Source organism: Falco peregrinus, chromosome 8 (genome assembly GCF_023634155.1).
Source record: "Falco peregrinus isolate bFalPer1 chromosome 8, bFalPer1.pri, whole genome shotgun sequence".
Lineage (NCBI taxonomy): Eukaryota > Metazoa > Chordata > Aves > Falconiformes > Falconidae > Falco > Falco peregrinus.
In genome coordinates, this window is record NC_073728.1 from 47,577,314 (window position 1) to 47,590,205 (window position 12,892).

Genomic DNA, 12,892 nt, shown 5'->3' on the forward strand with positions numbered 1-12,892 from the left:
CAGAGAACCGGGTGTGAGAACACATCCACAGATGTGCCACCTGTCTGACTGTAACAGCAGAGGTACTGTCATAGCTGTTCTGGTGAACATATACTGTTTGTCTACAGGATAGCAACACATGCAGAAATGCAAGAAACGAAAGGCTGTTTATACTTTCCCTCTTTAACAACAAACATTTATAATGAAGATGTTGTAACATCTGTTAGGTCATTTACACATAAATACATTCATAAGAACTACAGTGGAACTTCCATTTACTGGAATATAAAAATCCAAAAACAAAACCAAAGAAAACATTTACTTCTGTAAAAGACTGACTTACACAGTCGAAGCCTTATTCACACTTGCTAAATCTAACTTTTAATAAAAATGGGTCATGAGTCCCAATTAAGTGATTGGTAGGTTAAGTGTTATCTCATTTAAAGAAACTTGGCTGAAAGCCTTAAGAAATCTCATTTAACTCTAGAATGTACCTACCTGAGCTTGACTGTTAGAGAACCTGTTGGACTGACAATGCTAAAATTAGAAATGTTTGACAAAAAAGTAATCAAGAACCTACGTGTGGTAAGAAAGCTGTGAATAAAGATATATTTGACTCTAGTATCTTATATAATTACTAATCTGACTTTGGCTTTCTGCTCAATTATGGCATTGGCAAAGCTAACTGGAGTATACTTTAAAATGGTTAAATATCTACATGAACAATTGCATTAATGTTTAAATACCCTCAGTCATTCTGCCCTGTACCTTTTATACAAAGAAAACAGTATAAAAAAAAAGTCAACAGTTCTTTATAACTGAGCTTTCTGACTAAAAAGTTAGACAATTTTTCAAATACAACATCCAACCCAAGAAAACCAGAAATAATTACACATATTTATTCTTCCATATACTTCATACATTTATGTTATACCAGCAATACAGTTTTTAAAAAATAATTTTGCTTGATTCTGTTTGTCTCCCAACTCAATTCAGTTCTGCATATCTAATAGGACAAATGATAACAAAGCTCTTGGATGATAGCAAGTATTAGCACTGCCCAGTGAAGTGATTTTATGTCTCTATTTAGATGATGGCTCCAAAAGAGATGTTACATGTCTGATTTTAATAAGTTAATAGAATCACACACCTACTTTATAAAAAAGAGAATAAAACCAGGAGCTGGGACCACACAGCTGAGTCCCTGAGATCCCAGCCGAGCTACAGTAGGGCAAACTTGAAGATTTGTCATCACTCAGCAGCCCATCATTCAAGTTTTGTAATAAAATAATACTCCCAGACATTGAATCCCACTCCCAGATTGTATGGGGGTATAGTCACATTCTTCTTTTCCTTTCTGTTTGTTGCAAGGATCCATTCTCTCCTGCTGTACGCTTGACTGCAAGCTCTAAGAAACAATAATTCTATTTTCACTGTGGCTGGTAACATCCACTGTTAAATATGTTTCTACATACCTTCTCAAAATAGGGCTTACACATATATGTACACTAATAGTTTGGTACTTGAACACAACCAAGGCTTGTAGGTCCTACTGAAACACAAGTAATTGATTACTGTAATAACCTGGAACCACTTCAGGAACTCTGAATGTTTCCATTAATCCTCGGCCAAACAATGCCTACCTGGCCTAGTCAGAATAAATCCTGTATTCGGAATACCTTAAATTCCACGGAGGAAAAAAAAAAAAAAGCTCTAGGATTATGAATGCATTATCTCAAATGTCACTTCAAATTCACTGAAGACCTGTATCACAGAAGGAATTTGCTGTGAAAAAAGCAGGGAGGAGAATGCGAGTGCGAGCAACCGGGGAAAAGAAAGGTGTGAGCAAGTACATGGGGGGTGGGAGAAGTGGGAGAGAGTAAGTATAAGAGTGAGCTTGAGGCATCTCCACAGGATGCTACAAAACTTCTTTTGGAGCTGCAGTTCTATCTCCATTGAGACTTTGGGATTAACACTGGCTGACCTATGGGCCTAAAATCACCCCAAAGTTCAGAAAATCAGTTTGATTTTTTCTTGTAGCTAGAGAAAGTCACACCTTGAGCATATCCTGCGAGTCTTGGTGTTGTACAGTAAAGCTCCCAGTTCTGTCATGAGAGATTGTTAAATTCCCCAAGTCCAAATTCAGTGTGTTTTCTCCTCTTTTAAGATCAAGATATGAATTCTTTCACCGCAGCTCCGAAAATTCGTAATGTATCCTTTGCCTGTTTGGAGAGCTTAATCCCTTCTTAACAGCTGATGTCTGTTGATGCAGTTTTTCTTCTGTTTCTTTTCAGCACAGTACAATGTAAGTGTGCATTGCTACGGATGTCCTGCTGCCCACCCCACCACCTCCACAACCACACCAGTACTTCAAAAGCTGTCAATCCGTCTCTGGAGTTGAATATTGCAGTGCAGTTCCCCGGTTTTAAATGCTTAAATATAAAACAAAACCTATATGAAATATAAAAAGCGTATGATTCATGAAATAAGGAAACAGTAACTCGATCATAACAAATATATTTGACCTTTAAAGTAGTAACAACAAACATTAAAAACACTCAAGTTCTCCTTTGCTGCCAAGTTTATTTTCCTCATAAGTTGTGCCCCATTATGCTACAATAATCCTTCATTATTCCAGCACAATAATGCACAGTCTATCGTCTACCTATAGTTGTCTGGTGTCTATTTAGTTTTATAGCAAGCAAGCAATTTGAGAATATGGTAATAAAGCCTCAATCACAGTAATGATGTATGATGGGCTGTAATTTCTGTGTGCTAATGGTTTACAAACAGTATCACAATGATGACGGGAATCTCATTGATTCATTATATGAGTGCAATAATATCAAAATGACTTAATATAGATCACTATTTACTCATGCACATACTGATAACAACCTCTATATATTTCTATATACAGATATATAGAAATAAAATTAGTATTACTCTTTCCACATAAAAGTTCACACAGCACAAAACATTTTGTGTTGAGTTTCCTAAATCAATGTTTAAAGTTGAAATTACTGCATTGAACGGGTTCTTTGAAAAGCAACCCATTGATTTTAATCTGCTTGAAGCAATCAATTACTCCCTGTCCTCTTTATTCCAAACTGTAATGAAAACTAAACTGCGTTGTCTTGAAAACTAAATGTGAAGATGATCATAAACAGAATTTAAACTCCATGGATTATTCATATCTACCCATTTAGATTTGCCATTTCCATTATGAGTACATTTGCCATGAGCATTTAATGGACATCTAAAAGGGAATTCATTAAAGCAGGAGCTGTTGGCAGCACTTATGGGCTTCAGACTGCTTTATGTTTGCCTTTAATAGCTCACTATTATAAAAGTGATATATTGTGTTCATCCCATTAGTAGTTTGCAGAAAGGTCTGTAAGACATAACAAATCCTTTTGAGTATTGTCAGAATCAAAACTAAATCACAGGGTACTTTTTTTTTCCAAGCAGCATTATTACGACCCCAACAATGTACCATTTTAGGTCATTTAAACTTTGATGATCTTAGCCAAGTAAGAATTTAATGACCCTACAGACAGTTTGTTCTTTTTTTAATGACACACGCATGAATTATTAATGCTGTCTCAAATGCACAGATTTTTAAAAACTTGTCATAACTATTAAGGTTAAGCATGCTTAAAAATGAAACATGTTTTCTCAAAAGTATTTTCTCACTTGCTTCGGGCCAAAGTAGCGTCAAGGCAAGTAGGAAGCTTACTGCCACCAACCTGTAGGTGAAGACACAGAAGAGCAAGTAGCCCTACACCCACCTGCTTCCCTTCCCCCTGGCCCCCAGAGATGACCAGAGGGGGTCCATGTGCACAAGGTACTCGCTTGGCAAATAAAGAAAGGAAAAGGCAAACCAGAACAAAGTTAAACCGCCTCATAATCAACTGCCAAGAGTAATCCGCGGTTCTCCACAGAAACACCCCTACATACCATAGCTCAGTTCTGCCTGACAGTTCCATACGCCTCTAGAAATAACATTGCAGTTTAGCATCCAAGTGTATTCAAGCTGGCAGTATGAAAGCATTACTGTAATTAAATCTTTATAGAATAGAAAACAAACAAATATTTGATCACCAGAACTATTACCACCACCAGTCCATCACACTGAATACAATTCTGTTAACATGTGCTCCCTCTGCTGACTTTCTAGTTGTAAGACATACTACATCTTTCCCAATAATGCTATTTATTTATTTATTTGTAAAGAAAATGGTGGCTTTCACAACATGTACAATTATAAAAAAAAAAAAAAAGGATTATCACAAGTACTAATAAATATGAATCATAAATCGTCTCTCTGATTCTAGATATTTACTTTGCAAAATATGAACTTGATTTAAATCCCAGTTGTTTAGGAGAACACCCTTCTTCCTTAGCTTCAAACGGTACTGGTAGCTTTACAAAGAAGTCCTGCTACTACACCAAATTTAACCATAGTACCATGACAATCAGAAATCACTTACACAGAAGGGCTGTATAAACTTAAGTCAGTTGCAAAGCCTGTGTAGATAGAACAATTCTCTCATATGATGAAGACTATCACTATACTTTCAGCAGGCAACCTCCCCGAACGATGATGATGTTGAGGAAGTAAGTGGCATTTATCACCTATCAATGACTTTCAAAGGTAGCTGACACAGAGCAAAGGACTTTGCCATGTTCAGAAATTCCTGATTAGTACAAGAAGAATGATATTATTAGTATTAGGAAACAATGCAGAGAAGCAACTGGCCATTCTCACCTCATTGCATTTGAACTTCCAATGATCATCATTTACTGGAAAGTTGGTAAGTTAATAAATTTCTCTCTGAATCAAAAGGCTACATACAGTAATACACTAAGATAGGCACCTGCAAGGAAAGATAAGAGATACCCTTATCTACGAGATAGGTAGATGGAAACACAATTGCTAGTGAATTATTTCCTTTGTGGCTGTTGGCTACTGAAAATCCAAAAATCCCTTCCCTGACCTAGGAACAACTAATTGATCTGCCCAGGTCCCTCTGCAGAGCCTCCTGCCCCCGGCACATCAGCTGTCCCCCAGCCTGGTGTCCCTGCAACCCGCCTGGGGGTGCGCCCCGTCCCCTCGCCCAGCCCCTCGGTAAAGATGTTAAAGGGACGGGCCCGGCCCTGAGCCCTGGGAACCCCCCGAGTGCCCGGCGCCAGCAGGATGTGACTCCATTCCCCACCGCTCTCCGGCCCGGCCGCCCAGCCAGACGTGTGGATCCCAGCCATCCCCAGAGACTGCTGTGTGTCTAAGTGGCGTAGCAGGTCGCTGACCATTTCTCCGTGGATTATGGGGGCTTCGTTCCACTCCCCATCCCTGTCACCCAGCTCAGGGGGCTGAGACCTTGAGAACAACTGGTCTTAGGCTGTCAAAGGCTGAGGCAAATAAGTCATTAAGCACCTCAACCTTTTCCTCATCCTTTGTGCCTATGTTTCCCTCCACATCCAATAAAGGATGGAGATTCTCCTTAGCCCTCCTTTTGTTTCTAATGTATTTAGAAAAAAATTTTTAATGTCTTTTACAGCAGTAGCCAGGTTAAGCTCTAGCTGGGCTTTGGCCCTTCTAATTTTCTCCCTGCATAACCTCGTGACACCCTTGCAGCCCTCCCGAGCTGCCTGCCCCTTCTTCCAAAGATCATGAACTCTCCTTTTGTCCCCCAGTTCCAGCCAAAGCTCTCTGTTCATCCAGGCCGTCTGCCCCGCTGCTGGGCTTTCAGCTCATGGGCACAGCCCGCTCCTGAGCCTTGAAGTTTCCCTTCTTGAAGAATGTCCAGCCTTCCTGAACACCTTGGCCCCTCAGGACTGTCTCCCAAGGGACTCTGTCCACCAGGCACCTAAACAGGCAAAGTCTGCTCTCAGGGAGGCCAAGGTAGAAGTTCTGCTAACACCCCCCCTTCCTTACTTCTCCAAGAACTGAAAACTATCATCTTGTGATGGCTATGTCCAAGACGCCCTCCAACTACCACATCTCCCACCAGTCCTTCCCTGTTTGTAAGCAGCAGGTCCAGCGAGGGATCTCCCCTGGCTGGCTCACTGACCTGCCGTGTCAGGCAGTTCTCTTCCACACTCCAGGAACCTCTGGACTGTCCCCTCTCTGCTGTGCTGTATTTCCAGCAGACATGTGGCAGGATGAAGTGCCCCCTGAGAACAAGGGCTAGCGAGTGAGACTTTTCCCAACTGCTTGTAGAACATTTCATCTGTTTCAACCTCTTCATCCTGGTTGGGTGGTCTGTAACAGACTCCCACCATGACACCTGCCTTGTTGGCCTTTCCCCTGAATCTTACCCCTACTCAACCACAGTCACCATCGCTAAGCTCTAGGCAGTTTAAACACTCCCTAAGATACAGGGCTACCCACCACCTCTTCTTCCTTGCCTATCCCTCCTGAAGAGTTTGCAGCCATCCATTGCAGCAGTCCAGTCATGCGAGTTATCCCACCATGTTTCCAAGATGGTGACTATGTCACCGTCTTCCTTCTGCAGGATGGCTTTCAGCTCCTCCTGTTTGTTGCCCATGCTTGGGACACTGGCATAGATGCACTGCAGCTGTGCTATTATCTCCCACTGGCACGCCACCCTCAGGCTCACCTCTAACGAGCCTGGTTTATACCAACATCCAAGAAAATGCAGAAGTCTAAAATGATGGGATAGATATATACAAGGTCCCCGGGTCTGTATTAGACCATTAGAAAAGCTGCACCTGGGACTTACGTCTCTGTAAGAAAAGATGGCATTTCTGTAACATCAAAGGGAAGCACTACATCTCATTCTCATGCAAAAAGCCAGTAATTTGGAACGACTCTCAATTTGGATGTATGGCTGAACGTGGGCAACAGTGTACGTGAATAGAACGATGTATGTGCGCTGCAGCTACATGAAGTGCTGGACTCTAGTTCATGGAAACTTACTAGAGAACACACTTCCTGCAAGAAAGTTACAAACTGTCATAGATTGCACTTGGAAAATTATCCAGTGCCCTGTATAGCCAAGATCATGAAACCAGAAAAAGTAGATGTATCATTTTCAATCCTGATCTTAGTTGAAATCATTGATTTCATAGCATGCTATGAACACCTTCGAGAGAGTCTCATTAGTCAAAGTTACAGAATCCAATACTCTGTTTGAAGCGAGAGCTGAAGACTGTATATTTAAGGAAGACCATGGGAATTCCTAAACTTCAACACAGTCATACTGTACACATGTTCAAAATGGTTGACAAGAGATGTGAAAGGTTTCCAGCCCAGGCAGTTTGGCCTTGCAAGATAAGTTCATGTCAATGTCTCAAAAAACTTTTGAAGAAACAAGCTTCTTTAAAATATCCATACCAGCCCCACAGACTCCTAACTGAGGTTGCTCATCTCTCATTGCTTAATATAATCCTCACTGGCTTACCTTACTTGGATGGAAAGTACACTTAAAGACACTGACCTGTCACCTGGACCTTTATGAGTGGTCCTGGATCTGAAGGTGACAAGCCAAATTTTCCCTAAGGAGGAGAATGATCCAAGGTAGGTCGGTTTACAAGATGACAATTTTCTGTGCAACACATAGAAGGAAGTAATAGAGTAGCAATGGATTCACTTTCCTATTTCTGGAGAGAAAAATCATCTATGGGTAACCTCTAACTTCATGCCTTGTACGCTTCTTTAGTTGCGACCTGCAAAGCCAGTCAATCACATCAAAGAAAAAAGACTCCATATCTATTATTTTTAAAGTATTTTCCCAGTTAAACTTTGAATTTCTTAAACTTTAAGACAACAAAAAGATCTGGTTTATCTAAGAAAACTCTCCTGCTTTTCCTAATAGTACAATAAAATAGGATGAAAAATGCAAATGATCCAGATACTTAGTGGAAAGGAAGGGGGTGGGGTGGAAACATTAGATTTCATCACTCAGCCAGCCTGGCCACCTTCCCCAAGCAAATTCTGAATAGTTTCAGAATACTGCTGGGCTAATAAACTCGCATACCAATGCCATTTAACTGTCATGGTCTTTCAGTCTCAAAGTTAGGTAAAATTTTGTTTTTAATTTTTTGCTCCAGGTTTTCAAGGACATACAATATCGCTCTCAAACTTTCACACCAAGAGCCCTAATACAGAAACTTGAGAAAATGCTGGCTGCCTTAGTTCCTGAACTCGCTAGGTCAACTGAATAGAAAATAAGGCCTTAAATAGCAACTCACAGAAAGCTGACCAAATTTCTCAGAATTGCTAAAATTCTTCCTACCCATTTTTAAATAAATATATTTGCTGAAGGAAGGATAACTTCTGAGTAATACTTAAATATCTTATGAAAAATAAGTAGTTCTGTTGTAATGAATAATCACTGTACACATGTTCTACACTCAGAATTATCTCAACAGAAATAAAAAATTCTTCACTTCAGAATGATTCCAGATCTTCCTTTCACTCCCACTTTTATGACCGTTCGGGCTGAGGAAAAAAAGCCCCATCCCTATCCTACTTTTAGGTGAATGACTCCACCGTTGAACTGCAGTATATATTTCCAATGAGCACTGAAACAAGTACTACTTTAAAAAGGATGAGAAAAATGGGTTTAAAATACCTAAAATTCAGATGTACATGAAAGTCACTCACAATTTCTCTGCAGTGATCTCTGCTTTTCAAAATCATTTCATTGACTACTTCTAATGACAGGAACAGAAAAAAATCAGGTTTTGAACTCTGAGGGCTTACTATAGAAAAACTAAAGCTTAAAATAGTAACTAAGAAGAAACTCACCAAAGCAACTGACTTAAAATGAAAGGATCTTACTAGTATATTGAAAGAACCTGCACTTAACTGATGTTTGGATAGACATTTTCAACTGTTGGTTTCATGTGTTCTTAGCCCAAGAAGTCCATTCTCTTAGAAAGGTATGTTTTAGGGATTTCACATGTCCACCTTGTAATCAAAAGAGGGACTAAGCACAGTAGCCAGAAAAATTAAAACTAATTTACACCTTTCTCTCACAGAGATCTTCCAATTATAGCATGAACCCTTCAATCTCAACTGAGAAAGAGAAATTCCCCTGCAGTTACTGATCATCTGATCACCAACTATCAAACAAGTTTTATTGCCTCCTATTTCTATTAGAAATTAAAAACTATTGTTTCTTCTGTGTCCTTAGATCTCTTCAATCAATCAAGCTGAAGCATAAGACTGTCTATTGTAGTTATGCAGACCAGTACAAAAATATTTTCAATATTCTCTTAATTTCTAAAGACTGTACTGAGTAGCATTAAAGGTCTAGTAAATACCCATCTTACTAGATGGCTAGTAAGTCCTCAAGACTGAAAGGCCACAGCTGTCGGGCTAGTCATTAGGAAGCAACGCTGCTGAAACCATTTGGAAACACAGATTTAAATTCTGAACCTCATCATGTCTTAAGTTTGATTCATTTGACATTAGTAACAATATACACAAGGTAGGCAGATAATAAATTATAAAGAAAAAAATTGATCTGTCTATATTTATGTTAATGGAATACAGCAGGAGCAAGCTAAGACCGCCTAACATCAACAGCAGAGACATCAAGAAATACCTTATGGTTCAACGCTGTTTTCTGTATTTGTAAACAACTTTCACTTAACCTCAACTTTACCTAGAGTATCTTAATTCACTAGAGTATATCTCTAATTTGCTGAAAGCACTGGGAAAAGAGTGCAGGCATTATCAAAATATTTGGACGAGCCATGACCTGAAACACAAGTAAGAACAGAAGAACATGCTGGAAGCCCCTTCCTTGGCTGAGCAAAATGCAGTTTCTGCAGAGACTTCTGTGCAAACTTTGCTTGGTAAAGTTCTTTTCATACAGATGTAAAATGAAGGACATAGGTACAACACCTCATCTGCCTCAGAGGAAACTTTCACTTAATTCATCACGAAGCATTTCACAACGATGTGGATGTTTTCTTTACCATGATAATCTCAGACAGCACATCAGGCCGTTTACATAAGGCATGTGAAGCCAAGAGCAGTCCAAATAAAAAAAACAGCCCTTGATTCAGAAATCTGATGACTTCATCAACCTGGAAAGTTTCCAGATCAAAGGAACTGCAAAACAGAGGAAGTAGCTGAAGCCTCATTTATATCTCAAACCCCAAAAGGTTTCTTGTACTATATCCTGGATATGACTGCTGCTGCTCTGCAGGAAAAACCCTTTAGGAATTCAGCTCCATTGACTTCATCTCTTCCAGAGTGGAAGTGATGTATTGCTGGTTAGATTGGATGGTTAGGTGACAACAGCTTGATGAAAAGAGACAAAGTTTTCTGTATACGCTGCTCCACAAATACTTGTTGTCTTCATTTTTAAAGGATCAGCTCAACATTGATCTTTCAATACAAATACATAAAAATAAGTCTAAAAAGCATGAAAAAAATATATTAACAGACCATCCTGATAGGAATGCAAATTATCCAATCCTGTTTAATTAAAAAAACCAGGAACAGTGATATGACAGGAAGAGGTAAAAGGAGAACAGAATGTTCTTTGCAATTTTGGATTATACCAGAACTTGTGACTATAAATAAAAGCAGAAAATAGTCCAAGTGACTGACAGTTTACATGCAACTTTTAACACAGGTCAGAAACTGCACTTTTTTGTAAGACCAAAACCAAATGACCCGGAGGTCACAAAGAGTGGAGTTTTGTACTTTATCTACTCAATTACCACATTTGTTTCACATATAAGAATAGAAAATGTCAGCGCATAAAGCTACCTGGAAAGATTACTACTTGGGGTATATACTTTATCAGGAAAAAAAATATCTTTAAAATGAAAAATTAGTGCTCTAGAACAGTTACTATTTAAGAACACTGTTGTACAAATACATATTCCTCATATAAATCTAAAATTATAACACTAATCTGAAAGAAAATCTAGAGGATCATCTAGAGGACTGTTTCAGAAATATACTAGTTGCTGGTAACTAAGTTAAATTCTTCAGCAGTTTTGAAGGAGATGCTAAACAGCTGATCAGCTAAAATCAAAAACCCTTTCAGCATCACTGACCAGAGCAGACTATGAACACAGTACCTAAACTTCAACCAGTATCAGCAAGAGTAATCTAACCTCCTAGGATTTCAATGTTTTGTTCTTTTTTGACAGACGTACTTATCATGTTTTACTTTGCATATTTTTCCTCTCTGAATTACGCAAATACGCAATAAGCAATTTCATAATTAAGTTTAGCTTGAGTCATAAAAATTGCTGTAGTCTAATATTAAAGAATTATTCACTCTGCTGTGAACTCTGATGGTTAATTTACTTACTGCAAGGTCTGGGAAATTAATTCATTAAGCTATTTAAATAATGAGGACATGAGGCCAACATACCGCAACAAAAACAATATATTTTAAATGAGTAAGTCACAAGACAGCATGGTGGGTTTTTTTTATCCCAAGATGCCCTATCTGCTATTTATTCCTTCTCACTAAGTTGGTATCAGATATACAGCAGAAGTGGAAAGGTCCAGCAGCTATAAGTTACTCAGAGCAGAGAATCTGCTTGAGGTGAAATAACTGAATTTTTAAACAAAGAACATAACATAATAAGTGCAAACAATATAATAAACACAAAGTAGTATTTACTGACGTGGGCAGAAAACACAAATAGTGTCATTACAAATGAACCCAGTCATCAAAGACAAAGCAGAGGCAGGGAAGCCCAAAAGCAGATGTACGTGAGAGCAAAATTTGAAACCACCTTTGTAAAATAGGAAAAGGAATTCTATTAGGCTATGTCAGATAAAAATCACTAAGCTACGTGATAGTTCCTCTGTTCCAGAAAAAAATTAAATACACTTGCATTCAAAATAAGATGAAAAATGTTGAAAGATTGATTCTCTGTAACGTGTATCTCCCCTCCATCAGCATTTCCTAAATCTCAATTTCCAAGACAGGTAAGCAAATTAAACAAATTAATGACTATCACTCACATACCAAGGGAACAGAACACAAAGCTAATTGATACAAATACTTAAAAAGTCAACTATTACTATGCCTATTTTGCATATAAAAACAGAATGTGAAAAAAAGGGTATTTCATTATAGACCCAAATATCACATGTGTGGAATTAATTACAGGTGACTTAACTGAGTTTTGCAAATGAACTGCCAACCTAACTTGACAGGAAATTTCATGTTCTTCAGTCAGCACAAATACTAGAAATTTTCAGAAAGCAAATCAATGGCCAGACTCAATCTCATTTCTCTTTAAAACATACTTGTGATATTACTAGGAAAGTCTTCCTTATTCTCTTCTTAGCATGCAACAGGGTTTTTTTTTTTGTGGTTGAATTCCCGTACTAAATTGTCAGAAACATAACTCTACCACAAGAAAAATGAATCATGTTTGCAGTATGTTGTGAGATACTGTACCGCTGTTTTATCAGCATTTTGCTTTTACCACAGCTTCTCTCTTCTCCTGCCACCAGTTCAATCTGTTCTGGGTACTTGGATTAGAAAAACAGTAGTCTCTCAAATCACAAATTATATTAGCATCCAAATAACCCAATCATATATTTGCCAAATACTTAAGCCGCCAATAATTTGGAGCGGAAGTAGGATTAGTTTTTAAGTCCGCAAGTGATGGTATCAATTCTGAAACCTTTAAATATTAGTTTACAAATATTGCTTATAGCTTAATAGCGTCATAGACGTAACTTCACAAAGATATTGGCTCTAGACAGTAATTATATCCTCAGCCTAATGTTGCAGTTAATGGACATACACATTTCAATGATAATTGCAATGCCTGAACATGATAATGTGCCTTTATTAGCAGCTACAAAATAAAGCTCAGTTACAGCCAAGTGCAGAACTGAACTATGCTAATTATTTATTTTTAGGTTTGTCTGATTTGTGTTATAAAATTC

At 38.4% G+C, this 12,892-nt stretch overlaps 1 protein-coding gene and 1 long non-coding RNA gene across 2 annotated transcripts in view; both read right to left on the reverse strand.

The window, feature by feature from the left end:
* RANBP17 (RAN binding protein 17) overlaps window positions 1–12,892 on the reverse strand; it is a 160,933-nt gene that overhangs the window by 114,397 nt on the left and 33,644 nt on the right. The gene's annotated exons all lie outside the window — the stretch shown is intronic.
* Window positions 865–5,255, reverse strand: LOC129784996 (uncharacterized). The gene is made up of 2 exons (XR_008748399.1): window positions 4,751–5,255; window positions 865–2,430 (listed from the first exon to the last, which is right to left on the reverse strand). It is a non-coding gene; the product is annotated as an uncharacterized LOC129784996 (long non-coding RNA).